At 42.5% G+C, this 11897-nt stretch overlaps 1 non-coding gene across 1 annotated transcript; it reads right to left on the reverse strand.

The window, feature by feature from the left end:
- Nucleotides 1-10441: 10441 nt before the first annotated feature.
- LOC132537207 (U6 spliceosomal RNA) lies at nt 10442-10548 on the reverse strand. Its single transcript, XR_009548669.1, has one exon. It is a non-coding gene; the product is annotated as a U6 spliceosomal RNA (small nuclear RNA).
- Nucleotides 10549-11897: the final 1349 nt, after the last annotated feature.

The raw sequence follows: 11897 nt of genomic DNA on the forward strand, positions 1-11897 counted from the left end.
GGGGTGACGTGACGCGACGCAATGCTAAGCAATGCGGCGTGGGGGCGACGGGGCCTCAGGGCGCGGGCCGCAGGCTCCATGGCGCTGCGCTGGACGCAGCTGGGACAAAGAGAAGAAGAGAAGAAGGGAAGACAGGGGGAGAGAAAGATAGACACCTGCAGACCTGCTTCACCTACTGTGAGGCCAGGCCCCTGCAGATGGGGAGCTGGGGGCTCGAACCAGGATCCTTAGGCTGTGCCACCTGCGCTAAACCCGCTGCGCTACCTCCGAACTCCCTTTTTTTAAAATGTTTTATTTATAAAAAGGAAACATTGAGTAAACTATAGGATAAGAGGGGTACAACTTCCAACAACGACGACAACAATAATAACTACAACAATAAATCAACAAGGGCAACAAAAGGGAATAAATAAATAAAATATTTTTTTTAAAAAAGAGGGGTACAACTCCACACAATTCCCACCACCAGAACTCTGTATCCCATCCCCTTCCCTGATAGCTTTCTTGTTTTTTAACCCTGGGAGTATGGACCCAAGGTCATTGTGGGATGCAGAAGACGGAAGGTCTGGCTTCTGCAATTGCTTCCCTGCTGAACATGGGCGGTGACTGGTTGATCCATACTCCCAGCCTGTCTCTCCCTTGTCCTAGTGGGCAAGGGCTCTGGGGAAGCAGAGCCCCAGGACACATTGGTGGTGTTGTCTGTCCAGGGAAGTCTGGTCAGCATTATGCTAGCATCTGGAACCTGGTGGTTGAAAAGAGTTAACATACAAAGCCGAACAAATTGTTGACCAATCATGGACCTAAGCTGGAATAGTACAGATAAAGTGTTGAGGGATTCTTAAGAAATTCTTTAATAATTTTAAAATAGGCACAGGTGGTGGTGATCTCAGTTGAGCATGCGCATAACCATGACTAAGAACCCAGGTTCAAGGCCCCAGTGCCTACCTGCTAGGGGGTGGGGTTAAGCTTGACAAGCAAGCAGAGCTGTACGTGTCTTTCTCTCTCTCCATTATCTCCCTTCCTTGTATGAATTGCCTTGTTCTATCAAATCAAAATTTAATTGTAAATACAAATTCCTTAAAAATAATCTAAGCAAAGTCAGGAGGTAGCACAGTGGGTTAAGTACACCGGCTCTCAAACTGCAGAGGGTTTGCTTCACAGGCAGTGAAGCAGGTCTGCAGGTGTCTATCTTTCTCTCCCCCTCTCTGTTTTCTCCTCCTCTCTCCATTTCTCTCTGTCCTATCCAACTACAAGGACATCAATAAGAACAATAATAACTACAACAATAAAATAACAAGGGCAACAAAAGGGAAAATAAATATTTTAAAAATTAAAAAATATTTTTATTATCTTTATTTATTGGATAGTAACAGCAGAAATCAAAAGGGAAAGGGGAAGTAAAGAGGGAGGAGAGAGAGAGAGAGAGACCTGCAGCACTGCTTCACCATTCACAAAGCTTTTCCTCTACAGGTGTGGTGGGGACTCAAATCCAAAATAAATTTTAAGAATCTAACTCAACTCCTTTTGTGTTGATGGTGTTAGGGTTTAGAGACAGACTTAAGTTTGAATAAAATCTAGAGACAGGATGTAAAGTTCAAAATCTCAGAGCCAGAAAAAGAAATAGGGCTTTGCCCAGACCCATCCCTGCTACCTGCATGATGAGACTGGCTGAAAGAAGAACAAAGCAGTAGTAATATAATATACCTTTGGAATATATATCCCTTGGAATATAATATCCCTTTGGAATATATATCCCTTTGGAATATAACATTTTTAAAATAGGCCTACTAGCTATCTTCAAAACAGTGACCCCAAATCTTCATCTGCAATATTCCAGCCTTTAGGTTCATGATTGGTCAACAATTTGTTTGGCTTTATATGTCAACTCTTTTTTTAGCCACCAGGTTTCAGATGCTACCAAGATGCCTACTGGACTTCCCTGGAGAGAAGACTCCACCAATGTGTCCTGGAGCCCCACTTCCCCAGAGCTCTGCCCCACTAGGGAAAGAGAAAGACAGACTGAGAGTATGGATCCACCTGTAAACAACCATGTTCAGCATGGAAGCAGTTACAGAAGCCAGACCTTCTACCCCTGCACACCATAACGTCCCTGAGTCCATACTCCCAGAGGGTTAAAGAATAGGAAAGCCATTGGGAGGGGATGGGATACTGAGTTCTGGTGGTGGGAATTATACCCCTCTTATCCTATGGCCTTGTCAATGTTTCCATTTTATAAATAAACCTTTAAAAAAGAATAGCATATATAGAGAGTTGTATGCAAAAAAAATCAGTGGAAGCTTCTTTAAAAGCAAAAAAATGGGGGCAGGTGGTGGTGCACCTGGTTAAGTGCATACATCATAGTGCACAAGGACCTGGGTTCAAGCCCCTGGCCCCCTACCTGCAGGGGGAAAACTTCACAAGTGGTGAAATATAGCTACAGGTGTCTCTATCTCTATCTCTTTCCCTTTCTATATGCTCCTCCCTTATCAATTTCTCTTTCTATCTAATCAATAAGTCAATCCAGACATAGATAATTAAAAAAAAAAAAAAGAGGCATCACATGCAGAGAAACTCCCCTCTCCCTCTAAGCTGAGGGGAGACATTTGCAGAGTTTCTTCTGCCCTAAACAAAGTGCTGGGTGAAGATTTTGCCTCTTATTTTGTATTTCCTCTCACCTATAAAGGAATGCAAATGGGAGGGTGGGGTAGGTGGGGGTTCACTGGGTTTAGTGCACATAGTATAAAAGCACAAAGACCCATGCGATGATCTTGGTTGGAGGCCCTGGCTCCTCACCCGCAGAAGGACACTTCACAAGCAGAGAAACAGGTCTCTATCCCTCTCTATATACCCCCGCCCCTCTCAGTTTCTCTCTGTCTTAGCCAAAATAAATAAATAAATGAATCAATATATATATGGCTGCCAGCACCAGTGGATTCATAGTGCTGGCCCTGAAACCTGGTGATAAGCCCAAAAGAAAAAAAAAAAAGAAAGAAAGGAAAAATAAACAAAGAAAGAATAGCCAAGAGAAAAAAGGGGGGAGTCAGGCAGTGGTATACTTGGTTAAACACACAACAATGGAGAGGGACCTGGATTCAAGCCCCTGATCTTCACTGCAGGAGGAAAGCTTCAAAAGTGACTAAGCAGGGCTGCAAGTGTCTCTGTCTCTCCCTCTCCCTCTCACTCCCCCTTCCATCACATCTCAAGTTCTGGCTGTCTCTATCCAATAAATAAAGATAGTTTAAAAAGAAAAGAAAATTAAAGAAAGGAAAAAGTTAAGCTACTAAAAACAGGCTTTCTAGAAGCAGTTTGTTTCCACTCATGTGCTCTGTAACAGGGGACCTCAAAAAAGAGCTTTCTTATTTCAAATGCCAATTTGATGTAGACTTCTGTCATGTAAATTAATTTTTATATTATTATCTTTATTTATTTAATGGATAGAAACAGCCATAAATTCAGAGGGAAGGTAGGTGATAGGGAAAGAAACAGAGACACCTGCAACATGGCTTCACCACTCAAAAAGTTTTCCCCTTGCAGATGGGGGCCAGGGGCTTGAACTTGGATCCTTGTGCACTGTAACATGTGTGCTCAACCAGGTGTACCACAATCAGGACCCCAGGACTATTTAAAATAGTATCTTGCCAAAAAGCAGTTAGCAGTCACACTCCAACGAGACTGTTCTAGCATCAGGAAACACTTGTAAACACCCCCCCCCACACACACACATGCACAGACAGGCTCCAGGGGGCAGAGGAAGCCAGTCTGACCTGGGAGTGAAGTGGGCAGGGCATACATGTGGCCCTGGATCCTTCCACCTCAGTGGGCCCCCTCCCCTCCTCTTTCAACCTTCTCAGTTCAGATGACAGATTTGCAAGCAAGATAAAGGGACCAAGCCAAGAAGGAAAGGAAGATAATAGAATATTAACAGGGGTTGGGCTGTATCGCAGTGGGTTAAGCACAGGTGGTGCAAAGCACAAGGATCAGCCTAAGGATACCGGCTAGAGCCCCCAAATTTGATTCCTTAATAAACCAGGCCCCCAAATTCCTTAATAAACCAGGCCCCCAAATTTGATTCCTTAATAAACCAGGCCCCAAAATTTGATTCCTTAATAAATCAAAGATACAGTAAGCACATTCAGTAATATTACCTTAATATCATGGACTTCATATCCTACCCTGTGGTCAGTGACACTATTCTGGGTGAAATTGTAGGTCTGGATTCTTTCTGACTAGGTTCTTTTTCCAACCTGTGCAGAGATAGAAAGGAATTCACATTTTAATATAATTACTATCTTTACTACAATGGAAAAGGCACCGCAAATTCTTTTCTAAGGATTTCTATTTCTGAATGTCAGGCACATACAATTGACAAAGAGCAAGAGTGGAAGGAATTTAATTGTTTAAGACTCTTGTTATCTCAGGTTTACTTACAGAGTAAGAGTGTTTCTTTTTCTTTTTTTTTTCTTCCTGAACTACAAATCCACTGCTCCTGCAGGCCATCACCCCCCCCCCCACCTTTTGTTGTTCTTTTTGTTTATCATTGTTGCTGGATAGGACAGAGAAATTGAGGGTGGGGGGAGAGACAATGAGTGGGAGAGAAAGACAGACACCTGCAAACCTGCTTCACCACTTGTGAAGTGACATCCCTGCAGGTGGGGAGCTCAAACTGGGATCCCAACCCCTATTCTTGAGCTCTGTGCCATGTGTGCTTAACCCGCTTGCTGCACAACCACCCAGCACCCAATAGTGCTTCTTCAGTAGTTCCAATTCCAATCAAAGCCAAATTATCAGTGGTCTGGGAGGAAGAGGCAGAGTGGATAAAGTATAGGATTCTCAGGCATGAGGTCCCAAGTTCAATCCCCAGTGCCACATATACCAGAGTAACATGCAGATCCTCCCTGCTCCTCTCTCTCTCATTAATGAATAAATAAGATCTTTAGAACAAAACAAAAGAAAAATATCTCTGAAGATGGGTAGGTAGCACCATGGAAGAAATTAGAGCTTCTAAATTTTAGGTCCTGAGTCCAATCCCAAGCACTGCATATGCTAGAGTGCTGCTTCTGTGCCCCTTTACCACCTTCTGTAATTCATGAAATTAAAATAATTAAAAAACTATATTTTACCCTCATCAGTCCATTCTCCAGCAAGTTTACTAATGTGTTAACTCAAATTTCTTCCTCAAGCTATTTCTATTCAGGATTTGTATCATAACTGTCTAAAGAGAAAATTGGTTTAAAGGTCATTTTAATGAAATTTTTTATGGAAATTAAGATACTTTCAAGTTTTAAAATGAAACATATTATTACAAAAATTTATTACAAATCCCTATGGGTTCAGAAATAAATATCTCTGCCAAAACCATACTGCAAAGTGCAAGGACCAGCGGAAGGATCCTGGTTCTGGCCCCAGCTCCCCGGACCTGCAGGAAAGGTACTTCACAAGCAGTGAAGCAGGTCTGCAGGTATCTGTCTTTCTCTCCCCCTCTGTCTTCCCCTGCTATCTCCATTTCTCTCTGTCCTATCCAACAACAACAACATCAATAACTACAACAATGTTAAACAAGGGCAACTAAAAAGGGAAAATAAATTCATTTAAAAACACCATACTGTAATATTCTCTACTGATAGAGTCTAAGGTCGAGGGTCAGGAAAGGGTTTTCCCCCCACTTCATTTTTCTCTATTTCCTAGATTTTGAATTACATATGTATGTAGTTTTATTCAAATGTGTAAGTTCTACTAAAGTGTATGTATCATTTAAATAAGCAAAGTATGTATACTCTTGTTCTCTTCAGATTGTATAAATCTTTTGCCTCTTAAGTAAGCAAAGTATCATAATATTTTAAATTATAAAAAAGTAAAGGCTGCCAGGAGTCGGGCTGTAGCGCAGCAGGTTAAGCGCAGGTGGCGCAAAGCACAAGGACCGGCATAAGAATCCTGGTTCGAACCCCGGCTCCCCACCTGCAGGGGAGTCACTTCACAGGCGGTGAAGCAGATCTGCAGGTGTCTATCTCTCCTCCTCTCTGTCTTCCCCTCCTCTCTCCATTTCTCTCTGTCCTATCCAACAACGACAACAACAAGAATAACTACAACAATAAAACAACAATGGCAACAAAAGGGAATAAATAAATAAAATAAATATAAAAAAAGAAAAATAAAGGCTGCCACTGTCTGGGAGGTTGTGCAGTGAATAATGCTTTGGGGTTCTTAGGTGTGAGGTCTCAAGATTGATCTCCGGCATCAGATGTGTCAGAGTGATGCTGCGGTTCTCCTTCTTCCTCTCCCCTATCTCTCTCATTAATAAATAAATCTTTACAAACAAAAGTAAAACCTGAATGGGGTTGAAAGAGAATTTTGGAATTGGAAGCCCAATTGGAAGCCCAAAATAGCCATGTTTTTGAGTTATTTGCAGTAAACCTTGTAGCATTTTAGGAAAAGTGGGCTTCATAACAGTAAGCATTATAATAACTGTCACAAGTCACTTTGATTTAGATATCTTAGCTTTCCCTACTTTTGGCCTTTCCACTTTCCCTACGCTTGTTTTAGCCTGCAGTAGTGTAAGTGACAGTGCAAATAATATATTTATCCCTTGCCTGTGATGGTCTCAGATTGCAGAGGAGCATCAGTAGGTAGACTTGAAGATAGGAATTTGCATTTAAAAACCACTACTTCTTAGCAAACCCCTTCTGGCACAGACACAGAGAGCCTAAACATTCAAGTTATTTCTTATTCACAGCGGAGTATATTTTCTATATGTCCTGAGATTTTTACTTGGTCAAGAATAATGAAACAACATTTTTAATATAAAGAAACCTTTAAAAAAGTTTTTTTTTTCTTTTTGCTTGGTAAGAAAGAAAGAAATGGAGATGGAAAGGGGAGATAGAGTGGAAAAAGAAAGTGAGACACATTAAGATACTGTTTCACTGCTTGTGAAGCTTCCACCTGCAAGTGGGGATCAGGGGCTTGAAACTTGGTCCTCTCACACTATAACATGTGCACTCACAAAGTGACCTTTAAAAAAAGATGAATATATTGATGTATTTTAGTACGCCAGAGTTTCATACTTACACCAGAGTTTCATACTTACATAATTCTACTGTTGTCAACAGTTGTTTTCTCCTTTTAAATTTAAAAATGAAAAAATGGGGTCCAGGAGGTGGTATAACCAGTGGAGTGCACATGTTACAATGCACAAGGACTGAGGTTCAAGCCCAAGATACAACCAGCTGAGGAGAAGCTTCACAAGTGGTGAGGTAGCACTGCAGGTGTCTCTCTGTGTCTCCCCCTCTACATCTTCTGTTCCCTCTCAATTTCTATCCAGGAAATAATAAATGAATAAAATATACAGGGGGCCAGCAGTGGTGCATCTGGTTAAGCACAGAAATTACAGTGCATAAGGAACCAGGTTCAAGTCCTTGGTCCTAAGCTGCAGGGGGTAGGGGAAGCTTCACAAGTGGTAAAGCAAGGCTGTAGGTGGTTCTCTGTCTCTCTCCTGTTCTATCTCCCCCTCCCCTCCCTATTTCTCTGTCTCTGTCCAATAATAAATAAATATATTAATATATATATAAATGAAAATTGACTTTAAAATTTTTAAAAAATGAAATAGAAAAAGTGGGAGAAAGAGCATGTGAGAAACATCACAGAACCTGCCATCATGCCTGGTGCTCCCATGTTGTGTTAGGGCTCAACACCAGGTCTGCAAGCATGGTGATGTGATGTGCACTCTACTGGGGGAGCAAGCTCTGGATCCCTTCGTTTATTTATTTTTATGGATAGAGCACCACTCAGAACTTCTGTATGCTGGGGATCAATCTTGGGGCCTTATGCATGTGCAGTATGCAATTTACCAATAAGCTACCTCTCAGTTCAATGCTTATGATTTTGAGATAGAGACCTAAGCATAGATCTACCATCCACTGAACTTGGCTTGCTGTGTCTGTGTTGCTGTTCAGTGGTGCCAGGAATCAATCCGAGGGACTCCCATATGTAAGGCATGTGCAGAATGACTCTTCGAACAGTTGTTAAGTGATTCTACTAAATAAATCTTATCTGCAGTGTCCTGAGAGGTGGTGCAGTGAATAAGACATTGGACTCTCAAGCATGAAGTTCTGAGTTTAATCTCTGGCATTCCATAGGTCACAGTGATGCTCTAGTTCTTCCCTCACACCTTCTCATTAATAAATAAATCATTTTTTTCCTTTCCATTTTGTTGCACTTGTTGTTTTATAATTATTATGGTTATTATAATTGTTATTGATGTCATTGTGGATAGGACAGACAGAAATCGAGAGAGGAGGGGAACATAGAGGGTGAGAGAAAGATAAGACATCTGCAAACCTGATTCACCACTTATGAAGAGACAACCTGCAGGTGGGGAGCCAGGAACTCAACCCAGGTTCCTTGCACCAATCCTTGTGATTTGCATCACCTGCACTCAACCTCCTGCACTACCACCTGACCCCCACCTTTCTTTTTTTCTTTTATTTAAATGTATATATATATATATATATATATATATATATATATATATATATATATATTACCTGCATTCTTCTGTTATTTTGCTGTCGACACGTCTTTCTCTATAATCTTCTGGTAAAGCCTATCTCGAAGCACATGCAGAGTGATTTCTTTTTTTATCTGGGAGCGTCCTTGCTGGCATTCAACTACAAGCCCTGGAAAATTACCAAGACCAAAGACAGATGGGACTTCCCACAAGGCAAACTAAAACAGAACCAAGATATTTAAGACAAGCAAACATGAATCAGGAAATTACTACAAAAGATTAAGAACATTTTAGATTTAACAGGCTTTAGAAATGATACCTAAGGGAGCCAGAAGGTAGCACAGTGGGCTAAGCCCACATGGCACAAAGAGCAAGGACCGTTTAGGATCCTGGTTCAAGCCCCCTGCTCCCCACCTGCAGTGGAGTCACTTCACAGGTAGTAAAGCAGGTCTGCAGGTGTCTCTCTGTCTCTATTCCTCTCTATCTCCCCCTTCTCTCTCAATTTCTCTTTGTCGCTATCCAATAACAAAAAAAAAAAAAGAAAGAAAAGAAATGATACATAGATTGCTATATGGAAAACTGGGAATTGTTATGCAAATACAAACTATTGTATTTAATGTGGAATGTAAAACATTAATTCCCCAATAAAGAAATTAAAAAGAAAAAGAGAGAAAGAAAGGAAGAAATGATACCTAGCTTAAGATCGTAATAACTGTTGACTCACCTGTAAAGAAGGAAGCTTCACAGGCGGTTAAGCAGTGCTGTTGGTGTCTTTCTCTCTACCTCCCCCTACGATCTCAGTTTCTCTGTCTTTATTCAATAAACAAGTAAAGTAAAATAAATCTTGAAAAAAATACTTGTAAATGGTTGCTCTGATACTGATATCTTGAGGTGTTTCCTATATGAAGGCTGAATGTAGCAACACCTATGGATGAGGATGATTCTTTCTCCAAGTTCTGCCTCCCAATCCCACCCCAGCACATTCATTTACTTTCAAAGATCAACATACAGCAGGGTATTGTGACCCAAATGTAGATACACACATTGTCTGTCTCAAGGAGAACTAAGTCAGCTTGACCCACTTCAATCATCAATACAGAGATGGTGAAAATAACATGTTTATATAGAGAGACCAATGCAAAGAAGCTACCCAGTGTCTTAAAAAAATTATAGTGACTGTTCTTTCCTTTGCCTTGGTTCTAAATTTGTTGAATTTGGATTTTAAATGGGCCTGGCCTACTGTTGAGTCCAGTTACCCGCCTAAATCTAGGCGCAGGTTGTCTGTTTCTTAAAAAGAAAACATAGCATAGCATGTGGCTGGGGGTCTGATCCTCCACACTGCAAGTGAAAACACAGGCAGGCAATGGGCGGGACTCCTTGCATAGAGGAGCAGTGCTTTGCATGTCTCCCTCTCTTGAAGGATACAGAATGGAGACTGGCAGGGAGGCTTCTCAGCTGTCCCATGCAGGTGCAAGGTTCTGGGTGGGATTGATCCCCAGGCACAATATTTGAGAAAAAATTTTAAAAAGACTTTGTATTATTTAAAAGATGTACAGTTAAGAGAACAATATTACCATGACTTTATTCAAAAAAGCCAATCTGCAGTCCTGGAGGCTGGCAGAGTGGTTGGAGTTTTGGACTCAAGCATGAGGTCCTGAATTCTACCTCCAGCATCACATGTTCCAGACTGATGCTATAGTGTTTTTCCTCTCTCTCTCTCTCTCTCTCTCTCTCTCTCCTCCCTTTCTCCCTCACTGATTAATAAATCTTTTAAAAAAGTTTCAGCATATGTAGAACCAGAGTTCAGACAGACCTGGGATCCCACACATACAAATCCAGATCTCTTGCCACTGAACCGCCTCCCAGGTTGCATTAACTGGCTCTTTAAAAGATTATAATTATTTATATGTGTGTACATATATTTTATAATCCTTTTTTTGAAAAAATATGGTATGCCTCATGAATCTGTGTGTAATCCTTGAGCAGGGGCCATGCTAATCTTCTATGTATCATGCCAATTTTAGTATATGTACTACGGAAGCTAGGACTATATTATAATCTTATTTAAAAAGTGTTAAGAGATGGAGACAGTTGGAGTCAGGCAGTGGCACAGCGGGTTAAGTGCACATGGCGCAAAGCTCATGGACCAGAGGAAAGATCGTAGTTCTAGCCCCTGGCTCCCCACCTGCCCGGGAGTCCCTTCACAGGTGGTGAAGCAGGTCTGCAGGTGTCTGTCTTTCTCTCCCCCTCTATGTCTTCCCCTCTTCTCTCCATTTCTCTCTGTCCTATCCAACAACAACGACATTAATCACCACACAATGTTAAGCAACAAGGGCAACAAAATGGAAAAATAAATAAAAATAAAAAAGAGGTGAAAAGAATAGACAAGAAAAAAAAGAAAGGGAGACAATGAGACCTTGGTGGCAACAACAACAAAAAAAATAAAATAACCTATTTATACTTTAGAATTGCAGAATGGCTAGGGCAATGGCTCTGTACGAATTAAGTCCTGAATTCAATCCCCAGATTTGCATGTGCCATAGTCATGCTCTGCTTCTCTTTTTTGTATTAATAAATAACATTTTTCCTTTTTTTACTTTCCTTTTTTTAATTTCTTTTTTTTTTTTTAAAAAAACCGCGGTTCCTGCCCGGTTCCTACCCAGCTCCAAGATCGGCTGCTGCCTGGCTCTGTGGGGCTCCTAGTGCAGCTCCCACCTGCCAGCATCCTGGCTGCCCCATTGTGTGAGTAGGAAGACTGCAGTCTCCCCAGGACTGTCCCCTCAGACACAAGAACCCCAGGCAACCCCTGCCCACCCCCCACCACACACGGAGCCCTGCCAGGCCCAGGCCACCAGGATGAGGGGGATTGGGGGTGGGTGTTGGCAGTGCCCTCCAGGACCAGCAGGTTGCAAAGTGCCAGACCTTCAGCCCAGACCCAATCCACAGCCCGGGCCCAGGGCTCAACAAGGGTTGGAGCCAGCTGGCTTGGGGCACCCCTCTGAAATGGATGTCTCTTCTGAGAGAGACAGAGGCAGAGAAAACACTCCAGTTCTAGTAGTGCGAGGAGACCCCCAACCTGGACCCGCACCCTGTGCCCCAGCCTCCTTCACCCTAATTTGGGAGCTTGGCTCTCCATGTTTCCCCAGACCAAACTCGAAGTTCAGGATTCCAAACAGCCGTCCCCCGAGGACCTCGTCGTGGGCCACACCGAGAGGAAGGCCAGCGGGTGCACATTTCGGGTGGGCGGGCACACAGAAAGTTTTCTGGGCCTGGCTGCTCCTGAAGCCAGGTTGGTGGGTTCCGGAGTCCCCTCCTGCTAGGGCGTTTGGGGTGGGCAGGAGGCGCACTGCCTGGACTCCAGCTGAGCTGGCGGGTCCTCACCCTCGGGGCACTTGGA

This window comes from Erinaceus europaeus, chromosome 2, assembly GCF_950295315.1.
Source record: "Erinaceus europaeus chromosome 2, mEriEur2.1, whole genome shotgun sequence".
NCBI lineage: Eukaryota > Metazoa > Chordata > Mammalia > Eulipotyphla > Erinaceidae > Erinaceus > Erinaceus europaeus.